Source organism: Argopecten irradians, chromosome 2 (assembly GCF_041381155.1).
Source record: "Argopecten irradians isolate NY chromosome 2, Ai_NY, whole genome shotgun sequence".
NCBI lineage: Eukaryota > Metazoa > Mollusca > Bivalvia > Pectinida > Pectinidae > Argopecten > Argopecten irradians.
In genome coordinates this window covers 10,165,507-10,179,741 of record NC_091135.1, presented here as the reverse complement: position 1 = coordinate 10,179,741, position 14,235 = coordinate 10,165,507, and positions in this window count along the sequence as shown.

The window sequence follows — 14,235 nt, the reverse complement described above, 5'->3', positions numbered from 1 at the left end:
CATATATATATATGTGTGTGTGTGTAATATATATTCCTAGTTATGATCAAGGATATTTCATTTCCATTTACTTCTACATCTTCATTTTAAAAATGGAGATGACAATAAAAAACTAGCATAGAAGTACAGGGTTTCCATAATTCAAATCACAATCCAAATAATGGATGCCCTAACCTGATTGACAGTAAGACAATACCAAATACCCGATACAGTCCACCGAATAGCAAATTGCCCAGTGGCCAGGTAATTACAGGTGAGTTTGATGAATGGCGTTGTGTACAGGTAAACAATATTGTCCTGGTCCAGGTATTACATAACCATCAAACCAAAGGCATGGCTAATTATATATCTATATCGGTTGTATCTATTCCTACATCGATTTGAAATTTAAAGCGACAGCACTGTCTAAAATAATTTGTTTTGCTTAATATTTCAATATTTTGATCTTTTAAAATATAAAAAATAAATTATTTCTACCACATGTTGAAACGTATTACGGTATTGTAATAAATGTATATCAATTTATTCGGTTAGCAACACACAACACAACCATCATATCCTTGATGCTTTAATCAAGGATGTCTTTACCTGTTACGTAAAATTTCATTTTACAGTCACAAACTTTGTAATTCACAATGTATCAAAGATGCAGCTACAGAAAAATATCTAATTAAAGCTTATTCGTTGCTGAACTCCATGACAAAAAAAAATCCGAAACTTTTATTTCTGTGCGGATTTTCTTTCATAATTACACGAAGATACCTGCTATTAGAGCATAAATTAGAGTATTTGAAACATCAAATTTCACTCTATTAGTTATTTACATTCAAGCCAAAGTTATTGTACGATTAACTTCACTCAAAAGTAATCTTAAAAAATCGTTGATCGGCTTTTCCTGTGACCGTCGATATAAGTGATACTGTAAAATCATTACCTGGGTAATTTTCGTGGGGGGTTTATAATTTTCGTGGATTTCGTTTTTTGACCAAAATCAACAAATTTACATCCCCACCAAAATACATATACCTTTACCATCGAATCTACATCCCCACGAAAATACATTACTACATACCTATACCAATGTCATGTAAGTTTATGCGTTCATACATTGTAGGATGATTAGTACCTGAGCACACTGCATAAGGTCTATTTAATTCGAAATTTAAAACAAGAATGACAAGTTCAAAGTTGGAAAATATTGTTTAAACAAAGATAGTTTTCAGAATTTCACAGACTTCAATTACATGTACCAACTAATGATTGATTGAATATATCATGAATCTATCAATGTGACACGGTAATTGTTTGTTGGACACATCTGTATAAACACTAGCTGAGTACCGACTCTAGCTTTTGATTGTAACTGTGTTGTGTGGTAGAGCTTAGTTCCGCTTGAGCATGCAGTAACAGGTGACAGTGTCAACAGTAATGTGTAAAGTCTTCTCCACGAATTTAAGTGCCAACGTAATTGTAATATTTTTAGAATCCAAGAAAATTGAGCACAACGAAAAATAAAATGATTTCACAGTAGCACATCAGTTATAGTATATACGTACAGCTATAAGCCACGGACTATTATGACGTCACATAGTTTAGAGCCAGAAAATATGCATAATCGTGTGGTTAGAAAATTTGACCTCGATATCGACGGCTTACAGGTTATTCCCCGCTCGCGCGCGGCACGAAGATGTTTCTACACGTGCTAATAAAACCATTTCCAGCATAAACTGAAATTATCATTTTTGACTGCACAAATCCTTTAAGAATGTGTAAATACTAGAAAGTCAGTTAGTTTCAAAATTATCTTTCACATGATATATATAAAACCTTGATTAAACTGAATTATCTAAAGAATTTCAATTTTTTTTCATTCCTCATTCATAATCATATTTGTGAAAGACGCTCCACCACCAACAGAGCCAACGATAACCATTATTTTGAACAATAAATTAGGTTTAATCATTTTTTTTCTTGTATTTTTTTTTTTTTTTTTTGATTCAATTCATTGTTTTTAACATTTTTTTCTTGAAGTATAATAAAAGCTTAAAGTCCCCCAACATCCGTATCTGTCTTATTTTTTTAGCCCCACTATAATCAGATTGTTGGCTATATTCAAATCGCCTTTTGTCATGGTTTGTCGTCCATCTGTCCTTCCATCCGTCCATTAACAATTCTTGTTACTGCTATTTCTCAGAAAGTGCAAAAGACATTTTTTTCAAATATGATATGTAGGTTTCCCTACGGCCCTTGGTGAGCATAATGCATTTTGGACCGATCGATCAACAATATAGCCGACAGGCGGCTATCTTGGATTTTGATAGTTAAAGTTTGTTACCGCTATTTCTCAGAAAGAACTGAAGGGATCTGATTCAAAGTTCATGTGCAGGTTCCCCTAGGGTAACTTGTTGTGTATATTACATTTTGGGACCGATTCGATCAACAAGATGGCCGCAAGCAGCATCTTGGATTTTGATAGTTAAAGTTTGTTAAAGTTTTGTTACAGCTATTTCTCGGAAAGTTACTGAAGGGATCTATCTCAAATTTCATGTGCAGGTTTCCCTAGGGCCTAGTTGTGCATATTGCATTTTGGGACCAATAGATCAACAAGATGGGCTGACAGGTCACATCTTTTTTGGATTTTGATAATTGAAGTTAAAGTTTCTTACTGCGACATATCTCAGTAAGTAATGAAAGGATCTTTCTCAAATTTTATACAAGTGGACCCTCGATAATCCGGGACACCTTCGTTCCCAGTCTAAACCGTCCGGATTACGAGTTTTCCGGACTGCCAAATTCCGTGCTCTTAGTCCAATTAAATTGTCACGTACGAGTTACTCCCCTTGACCTTGTTATCGATGACAGGCTTTTATTGTAATATATGTGTATTATAATCAATACATCGTTTGTTTATGTTTTATAGGTATTTATATATCATTACGTTAAGAATAATAAATAAACGATTTCTTTTTCAAAATACGAAACCTAAAAGCCATAGTTAATTGTATAACTATGTATGCATATAGCAAACGTATCCCACTCTTGATCCTGTCGTACGGCAAATTGCCTACCCAAAGATCAATATCAATCTACGTTGTTGGCATAAAAAAACTATGATAACAAATAGTTTGTGAACACTTTAGGAACTCAAATAATTGTTATTTTGTATACAATGTGTGTTTTTAATGACAATTTCTACAAGTCCTTTGCTTATCTGACTTACAGACGTGTGTAACAACCACGTGCCCGCGTTCACTTCCAACTTCGTGCACCAATTTCACACACTTATGGCATGTGCCCGGTGGCGCCGTAGCCTTATATCTTATACCAACAGACGATGAATTATAATAGATTTACATACATTTAAAACTCTTATTAATTTTTGTAAGTATTATCTCACTTTTATTGTATCTGATACTCATATCGATATATTCTGCCACGCGAAACAAGGTAATGTATCTACAGCATATGTACCCATACTCAATCTCAAACTTCATGTTTAAAAAGCGTGTGGGCTAAAAATAATATATTGCGTATACTCAATTACAACACTGAAGTTTGATCTGCCTATAGAAAACCTAATGAACCGTTACATGACTGCATGTACCCGTGTGAAAGGTGTTCAGGTAAACGCCCTTGGCTATAACCTGGCAGGCCGTCGTTATGGACAACACACATCAGTGTCCAAATGATAGTGTGTATTGTACACATGAACTGAGATGGTCCTTGGATTATTCTCTGGCACTTCGTGGCGACAAACAAATTGTCCCGATTATTGACGAGAATATTATTAACGAAAATTTCGTTCCGTATCCCAAATGGGGAGCTTACATGTTCCGGATTCGGAATACGAATTTCCGGACTAGTGAGTATAAAATACGTTACGGAAATCCGTTCCCTGAACATTTCCGTCCGGGTGAATTGTGAGTTTTTTCAGGACGTATCGGACGGTCCGGATTATCGCGGGTCCATATATGTAATGTAGTTATGAAAGTTAATAAGTTAGAAAAGCAGAGAAAAGTAACCCTCTCCGTCCTTGTTCGGACGTAATATCATTCTTTGGTGGGCGCCAAGATCCCTCTGGGATCTCTTGTTATGAATTTTTTAAGGATATTTAAAAAAATGCTGTTGTAAATCATGAAGAGACAGACTAAATCGAAGTTAAGATGAGTGGTAATGATTCGGAAAACTTTTGATAAAAGTCAAATAAATATTGAACATTGCTAGGTCGGGTCCCCATTTTGTCAAACAACCCGAAGTTAGCCGACATTGTAACAGTGTTTCCGAGAACATCATGTGACTACAGTAACTACGTAACATCTGTGTCGAAACTCTTCTGAGAAAGGGTCATGTACTTTCTGACTTCTGTTCAGCAATAATCATAACTTCCTATGGCGACCAGTTTAAAATGAAGGCATGTTTTTACAAGTATTGATTTAAAGTCACTTTCAACAACTGCTTAATACCAAAGTTCTTAAGAAATCATTATGAATATTCTTAATATCGATATTAACTCTCATTTCAGCTACATCTAGCAAATTGGCTAGGAGCTTTTTAAGCTCACCTGCCCCCAAGGCAATGCAAGCCTATAAGCTATAATGGGGGGGTTTTGGGGGTGGGGGGGGGGGGGCGAGCGTGCCTTCTTCCGGGAGGGCGCGGCCCGTCCTTTTCAACTTTTCCATTTAAACAACTTCTTTACTCCAAACTTGGAGTACTAGTGTCTCTGAAATCGTGACCATAGCATGCTGGGATGAAAGGCTACCAAGTTGTGTTCAAATGAATGGACCCTTGACCTTCATTCAAAGTGTCACAGGCTTCAAATAGAGTGAACATCTTGTAACAGACATACTTTTTCTAAATAACCAAGAGGCCTAGGAGACCTGAAATTGGGGCTGTGACATGCTGGGAATGAAGGGGCTACCAAGTTTGTTCAAATGAAATGATGACCTTGACCTTCATTCAAGGTCACAGGGTCAAATGGGCTGAAATATCTTGTTTTAAGACTTCTGCTTCATAACCAAGGGGCCCTAGAGACCCGATATTTGGTATGTAACATGCTGGGATGAAGGACTACCAAGCTTGTTCAAATGCTTGACCTTGACTTTCATTCAAGGTCACAGGGGTCAAATAGGCTATAATCTTTAAACGACTTCTCCTTATATAACCAAGAGGGCTAGAGTTCTGATATAAGGCACGTGGCATTGCTGGGATAGAGGGCTACCAAGTTTGTTCAAATGAATGACCTGGGGGGGACTTGATCTTCATTCAAGGTCACAGGGGTCAAAAAGGCCTAACATCTTTAACTGACTTCTTCTTATGAACCAAACAGCCTTGGGACCTGATATTGGGCCTGTTGCATTAGATGGGATCAAGGGCTACCAAGTTTGTTCCAAATGAATGACCCTTGACCTACAAGAATAACACCTGATAGTGCCACTTCCATTGATATTATTCCTTATAAACACCAACCCCAACCTAATAACTAATACTTTTGTATCACCACGCATTCTGTAGATGAACCATTCATCAGTTCATGCTCAGATTTCTCTTTCTGTTTTTAAACAGGTGACTTATAAAAAAACTATATTAAAATATGACAGAAGCTGATTTGAAAGATAAAGTATGAATAATGCTCTCCTTAATATTGACTGGTTGAACTTATCAACACTTCAAGACCCAGGACACATTTAACTCATTTATTATAGACTCAATCACCGAACAAGTCAGCAGTTTCATTCCGACCACAATTATTACTGTGCGCCCAAATGATAAGGGCCCAGGATGAATAATATCCATCAGTAATAAAAATGATGAGACAACGCAATAAAGAATACATAGAAAAGCTAAAATGATTAATACCCCCCACTACTGGGTAACCGATTTCGTTATCTTAGAATGAAACACAATGGACTTGATCGGAGTGTGGCTAAAAAAAACTACATCAAAAAGCTTGAAAATTGTCTAAATGAAAACTTAGTCCCATCCAGACAAATGGTGGAATAAATTTTGGAAGATAGCAAATCTATCACTAACTTCACTAATAAATCCTCTTCTATTCCACCTCTTGAATCTGATATCAAACCATCAATCATCCTATTGATAAAGCCAGAAATCCTGAATAATCATTTTAGAGTAATATTTCTACATCTTTCAACCAAACCTTGAATTACACAGTCAGTTAGCACAGCCCTATATTCCTTACTCACTTACTAATATTTCAAATCACCTCAACAAGATGGTATTCTGACCAAATTAGTAATCTTAATGTAAATAAAAACCCCCTGGACCAGACGTAATAGTTCCTAAAATAGTAAAACCATTTGTGTAACTCACTTATTCTCCCTCTCAGTCTTCTATTTAATAAAACTTCTGGATTCAGGAATAATTCCAAAAACAATTAGTTGGAAACAATCAAATGTAAATGCTATATATAAAGGGAATGGGTCATCTAATGATGTTCAAAATTATAGACCTATCTCGATAACCTCTTGTTTCAGTAAAATAATGGAAAAAATATATTTAAATATCTCTACAACTATCTAATGGACAACTCTATATTATCTAAGCATCTGTCTGGCTTCATACCAGGTGATTCACTAGTTAATCAACTATTGTTTTTTTATAATGAAAATTGTTAGCATATGGACCAGGGTAAGAACTTCGATTTATTTTTTTTGTGATATAAAGTAAAGCTATTTGACAGAGTATGGCATAAAGGAGTCTTTTTTACATAAACTCCAGATAGTATGGAATAAAATGGAAATTTACGTTCTATGGTTCGACAAATACCTTATCTGATAGATTACAAAGAGTGACCATCAGAAGGCTACTATTCACAGTTCAAGGTTGTAAATGCTGGGGGTACTCCAGGGAATCAGTTACTTCGGATGCCTCTTCTTTTCCTCCTCTACATCAACGATATCCACTTGATAATCTTTAAACTAATATCAAACAATTTTGCATGTGATGAGCACCTCCTTGTACGTAATTATAGATGAAATAACCCCAGCACAAGCAGCTCAAGCACAAACAAACTGACCTCTCTAACATTAGTTGAATGGGTCAAAAACATGGGTACAATCAAATTTAACCCTAACAAAACTAAATCAAGTACATAATTTTCCAGAACCACATAACAAAAACAAGCCCCCCAATAAACTTCCAAAACAATCAAATTACTGACAACATCTGAACACAAACACTTAGTGGACTTACACTAAAGGACGATTGCATCATGGAAACAACATATCCTTAACATATATGAAAAAGCATACAGTCGATTAAACATTCTTCGTTACATAAAAATAAAAGTAAAATCGTCAGTCATTAATTTTAATAAAATTTAAAACACATAGGCATTTATTAGGCCAATCTTAGAATACGCAGATATATAATATGGGATAATTGCACGCAACAATCAAAAGACCTTTTAGAATCTGTCCAATTAGAAGCAGCCAGAATTATTTACAGGGGGGGAAAAAAAAAAAAACTTAGGTCTGGAACATCGCACAATAAACTTTATATACAGAACTTGGATGGGAAACACTATCAGTAAGGAAGACACTAAACACAAACTAATAAATGATGTACAAAATAATGCATGGCCTATCACCACGAATACTTACAAGAAGTATCCTAAATCCTTTCCAATAACATTAACAATCAAACATTAATGGCTATGTCTCTCTGTATGAACAAACAAGAATATTTAATCCACCAATATGCAGAAACTAATAATTATTTTGATAGTTTCATCACACTAATAGTGTCGCACTATAAACACATTCTGATAACAATCCTCTTTAACTCTCACTTCTCTTCACAGCCTTTAACACAACTTTAATAAAGATGTCCCAGTTTGTAATTGAAGTCGACCAAAATTTTTTAAACAGAAGGTGGATAGATACGAGCTAATATTTTCTTTGTCAACTTAGAAAATTTGTGTATGTAATCTTAATTCCCACGCTATATTACTGACCTATCTATCGTGATGATACATCTTGCTGTGCTTGTTCTTCTTAGAAAATGAAACTACTATCCATCCCAGCTATTTCCTCGAATGTACTTTATATGAACCAAAACATAGACCTTTCCCTGTTCACCTCCATTAGTAGTTATGCAAATCACAACCATATTGGATTATCAATATTCTTCTTCAAGGCTGCCCTGGACTGTGATAAAACTATAAAACAGACAGTTACTTCACGATGTTCACCTATATATATGTAAAATCTAGACGTTTTAATCTCTATATGATTTAAATTAGCCATGACATAAGTTTTTGACATAAGTTTTTTGAAATAAGCTTTTGAAAATTTTAAGATTCTCTTTAAAAAAAAAAAAAAAAAAAAAAAAAAAAAACCAACAACATTTAGTAATAACGTTGTATAAAATTCTACTCTAATTATCCTCTGATAAAGATATACTTGGAGTATTTTGTTGAGCCATGGTTGTTTTAATACGGTTACTTTGTTTTATTCTATATACAGCATACACTTATTCTTATTTAAAAAGAATATAAACATGTATATTATCATTTATTTTCTGGAATTTTAACAGGTATTGAGAGCAATGACAAGTGTGTATATATATCACATGGACTGTTTGGTCATTGTCTGTTCAATTATGGCTTATGAGTAAACATTATGGTCAAAAATTAGTAATATTAAAATGATTCATTGTATTAAATAAATAGCTAGCTGTATTAGTATTATGTGTGTGTGTTTGTGAATGGAGTATGCCAAAGAGTTTATCTCCCTTTATCTGTTGTTAAAATTTCATTTCAAAAACTTAAAGTATAAAATCTATAATTGATGTAAGTTTAAAACTATTACTTTTGCCTAACACCATTGGAGAGGAATTAATATAGGACTTTGCCTTGTTATTTAATCCATTTTGACCTGTAAACTATCTTTGTCAATAGAAATTTTGTTTGAAATGAAAATGACCTTAGACCTTCATTCAAGGTCACAGGGGTCAAAAAGGCTAAATCTTTTATAAACGACTTCATCTTAAAAACCAGAGGCCTAGGGTACCCGAAAAATAAAAAAAAAAAAAAATAATGGGGCCTGCTGTGACATGCTGGGGGATCAAGGTGCTATCAAAGTTTGTCCAAATGAATCACTTAGAACCTATCATTCAAGGTTACAAGGGGTCAAATGAGGCTAAAAATCATTAAACGACTTTCTCCTTTAATAACCAAATAGGGCTAGAGACCTGATATTGGGCATGTTGGCATGCTGGTATAGATGGCTAACTAAAGTTTGTTCAAAATGAATTGACCTTTGGAACTTTATTTCAAGGTCACAATAGGTGGTCTCAAAAAGGCAAAAATCTTTTAAACGAGCTTCTTCCTTAATACCCAAACAGCCTAGAAACAATATATTAGGGTCTGAAGGGCATGCTGGGATCAAGGGCTACCAATGTTTTGTTCAAGATGAATGACACTTGACCTTCATCTCAGGGTCACAGGGGTCAAAAGGGCTAAAATTCTTTAATAAGAACTTCTTTAAAAAAACCAAAAAGGCCTCTAGCGGGACCTGTTAATTGGGGCCTATAGCAGGCTTGGGATCAAGGGCTAACCAAGCTTTTGTTCAAAAATGAATGACCTTAATTTTCATATCAAGGTACACATGGGGTTCAAAAAGGCTAAAATCTTTAAAATACTTCTTTAAAACCAAAAGGCCCTAGCGGACCCTGATAATGGGCCTATAGCATGCTTTGGATCAAAGGGCTACCAAAGTTTGTTCAGACATGAATGACCTTGGTCTTTGTTCAAGGTCACAGGGAGGACAAATGGGTCTAAAATCTTTAAAACAACTTCTTTTTAATAAACCAAGAGGCAAATGAGGCCTCTAATGTGCTTAGGATGTATATAAATTCTTATTTACTCTAATTGTTAAGTATGAACCATATATGATTACCAGATTACATGGTGTGAGCGATTCAGGCTCATTGGGCCCTTGTTATAATTTTTTTTGAGGTGCGAAAAAAAACACATTTTATTGCCCAGACAAATTTTAAAGAAGCTGTGCCGAGGTTTAACAGAATGGGGCACTGGGGTTTAGACCTCCTCACAAACAAAATGTCAACACACACACGAAGGGCTGTTCAATCATCAACACACACATTCATCCCCACCTAAACACAATACAAAACACTCTCAACCCTTTCAATTCTGAAGTACATAACATTCTATTTAAACATCAACAAAACTGTCATCACGCGCCCCCCCATGGCTCTCACTCAATTTGATTCTCACAATCATTTTCTTTCATTACAGTGACCATGTATTGATATCAAACTTTTTGACTTATAATTTATAGAATATTTTGCTTGTAAATACCAAAAACATAAATGAGTAAATAAAATATTAACAAAGTGATATGAAAATAACTGACTAGTAAAATTCATAGATTATAAATACTTTTTATTAAGTAAATAAAATAAATAAATAAATAGATAAATAAAGAGAATATAATTAACTTACATTATATTATAATAATAATAATAAAAATACTGTAAAAAGATATCTTCATAATTAAAATTGTTCTGAAAATAAGACATGATTTTTTAATACCAATCGCGACTAGCGGTTGTATTAAATGCTATCTGGGTTTACTATGGATGTGTAAGATCTGAGTAGGACTTGCCCTGACAACTGACATCTAGTGGTGACCTCTTGAACCATTTCATTCATAAAACTTCCACTTCATAAATTCCCTATTGGCATTGAATTAATATTCCTTTGGATTACCAATCCAGTAGTCATGGTAAGACTGCCTGCTGATTGGTAGAAATACACAGAGTGTGTATAGAATACACAGGAGTTGTTATATAATACACAGCCCATCTAGGTCAACTGTTGCTTGCTGGTGACTCCATCTAGTCCAACTTACATAATCTCTGTTAATGATAACTTACTATCTAAGGCTGTATAGACATCAAGAGTTTTTAAAGTAAACTAAATCAATATCGCCCTTTTTGTGTACTTTACAAATAATGTATTTTAAATGAATGTTTAAACACAGAATCTGAGGTTAGAGCGCAGAATAATGTATAAGGACGGCCCTCATATGTGCGATGGTTTTACCATAAATAGGTGTATGTTGCCAACTTAAGAAACGAAGAGTATATTGAGGATTAAAAACTCATTTTAATGAAGACTTATTGTTTTCTTGTGTATTTTTCATGTGAGGAACTTTAATGAAGAAAAATTGGTCCAAACAAAACATGTTATTTTCTGTGAATGCAGAGTTGAATGTTCGTTGAAATAATTGATAACAAAGTCCTGTAAAAGATGGATTTTTATATTATGATTTTGGAAAATTCAATATGTTTTTAATTTTATATTTCTGATTTCTGTTGCTGCTTTGTATATTGCAGTACTTCGAGAGTACTTTGGATTAAGTGTTTCCAGCTAAATTAATGGAGTTGCAAACTTACTACACACTTTTGGAGGAAAACTGACTTTTCTGTGTCCCTTATTTCCCTGTAGTGCAAATATCCACTGTTGCATTAATTGGAAGGTCTTTATCTCTTTGGTGTTGTTTCCCGTGGAAAAACAAGCGTTCGGAATGCCCTTTGCGGAGTGTATAGTTAGAGTCCATTTTACGAATTTTTAATCAATCAACAACAAGAAGCGGGAAAAATTTAACAAGAAACAATTCATTATTGTTCAGCACTAATGAAATATCGACAATAGACGGGCACAGAACTCGATATCCGGATAATAGTAGTTTTCCTGAAAATAGTTGCAATAGGAAAATATTACGATGTCAGTATAATAGATGCTTAATTTCTTTTCGTTTGATTCAATTTCTAAATTTGATGGACTTGATCCCCCGTAACTTTCCATAGTGACGTCACTTTGAGTAGGAATGGAACTGAAAGGTCAGGCAGGTCCCGTCAAACAGTGACTGTCACAGTCACCGGACTATGACATCGCTTGAATCTTGCACCACGGTATAAGTGTAAAAAGGAGTACACAATCATTGTCTGTTTAGTGATGCATTTCTTTTCCTTGATCATCCAAAGAAGCGTTGATTTTTCGCCTTGAGCGGAATTATGTGTGTAAATAACAGGCAATTTGCTTATGTTTTGAATACCATTCTTCTGTATGCATAATGAAAAAAAAGTTCACAGGATTAACAGAAATACACGGTCACCTAACTCGCCTTACAATACAAGTTTTATTTTTGGGTGTCGACAGGGAAAACCGAGATAACTCGGCAAAACTCTCATCTCATCTCATCTCATCGCACAAACGAAACCAGCATCGATATTAATTAGCAAAATTGAAAATGTCCCAGCGTTGGAAATATTGCAAGTACATTCATTTTTTAATATACACCAGTAATTAGCAATAATACATTTATTTCATCTAGACTAAATAATTTGCAAATCCCATACATCGCTTCCAAGGCGACGTCCTTGGCCTATCGCTACCCACGATGCTCTCGATCCGTGGTTCTTATTGATATTATGTAACTTTTTGATGGGATATCAAATCTAGATTATCAGTATTTCGGACAGTTAAAATTTCACCATGATTATGTGTAATAACACTAATGTACTCAGTCTCAGAATACTGTACATACGTTAATGTACTCAGATTACGGTCACCTCAGCTAATGTACTCCAGATTACGGTAAATTATGACAGAAACGTATACTGTAAATTCAGATTACGGTTAAATATGTCATTTAAAAGTATTCAGACCTTTTGATATACCACGTGTAGACTAATGTATTTCATGATTACGGTTCAATACAGCTAATTATACTCAGATTACGAAAAATGAATTATACATATATGTTATAAACTCGGATTTACGGTACATTTTTATTGTCATTATTGTATATACACTAATGTACTGATATTTCGGAAATACACATATTTTAATAGGATTACAATACATACACTAATGTAAGTATCAGATTAGGTGATAACAAAATGTATCATAATAAATAATAATTACTGTTGGTATAATGTATATACATAATTATAGATTATAACCTTGGGTACATTACATTGTAATGTACATCATCCTAGACGGTACATATTATAATGTACTCAGATTTAAAAAAGCTAAAATACAGAAATAAAAAAATAATTTAAAAAAAGTTATGTTTTTGCAGTTATTGTGCAATGTATCTTTTTATACATACACTAATATAACTGTAGATTGGCGGTACATCATAAATGTATCAATTATTTAATCATTAATTTATCATACATAAACAGGGCATTACATTTGTTATTAGGTCATTAATTTAACAACATAAGAGGAAAACTCAGAATACATGGATAATTCATAACTCACTTGAAAAAAATTAAATAAATGGCCCCCAAATGCTAGATTGACGGTACACGAGTCTACTTATTTACAGTCAAAACCTGTGTATAATGATATCCTAAACTGGTCACTTGAACATTATCTTTGTGCCATGTTTTTTTTGATACACAGGGCTAACGCATGCAAACTGATGTATTGCCCCTTATTTTTGTAAATTAAATATTTGATAAGGAAGCAGTTTTTTAAAGCGATTGTATTGATGCTGCCAAAGATTTGTAGTTCATCGTTGTCTATTTTTTTATCTGGATATGGTAAAACAAAATTTATTGCGCTGTCAACGAGTATCCCTAACCTTGGTTAACCAGGTAAGCCTATAAAAGCATTTATCCAATAAAAGTAAAGTGGTATCAGATGATATACTAGATTTTGATGAAACTTAAAGGAAAATTGCTCAATTGAAAAGAAATATTGGATTGCAATAATTGTTGTTTTAACCACAAATATAATGTGAAGTCACATATGCTATAGTTACTGGTAATCCCTTGTTAATGTTAAAATACATTGTCAATTACCTAAATCATTTATTCACCACTGGCATGTCCATGTAATAGGTAAACTCACTATATGAAATTTATTTTATTGTTCTATTTTTCAAAAATTTTTAAATTAAACGTAAAATTTTAAAAATTATTATATTTAATTTTTCAGTATGTGACACTGGGATATCTCTACTTGTATAAATAATCAGCCTATCTCATGTATTTATTTACCAGACAGTTATCTTATTTGCAGTGGTAAGGTATTTTGGGAATGATTTTCATGTGGTTTAAAGTGGGGAATTTCTGTGTACTTAAAACATGTTTATTTTTGTGAAAAATACGTGATTGAACACGCTCACAATAATTAATATATATCGTACAACTGATGTACCTGCAATTATC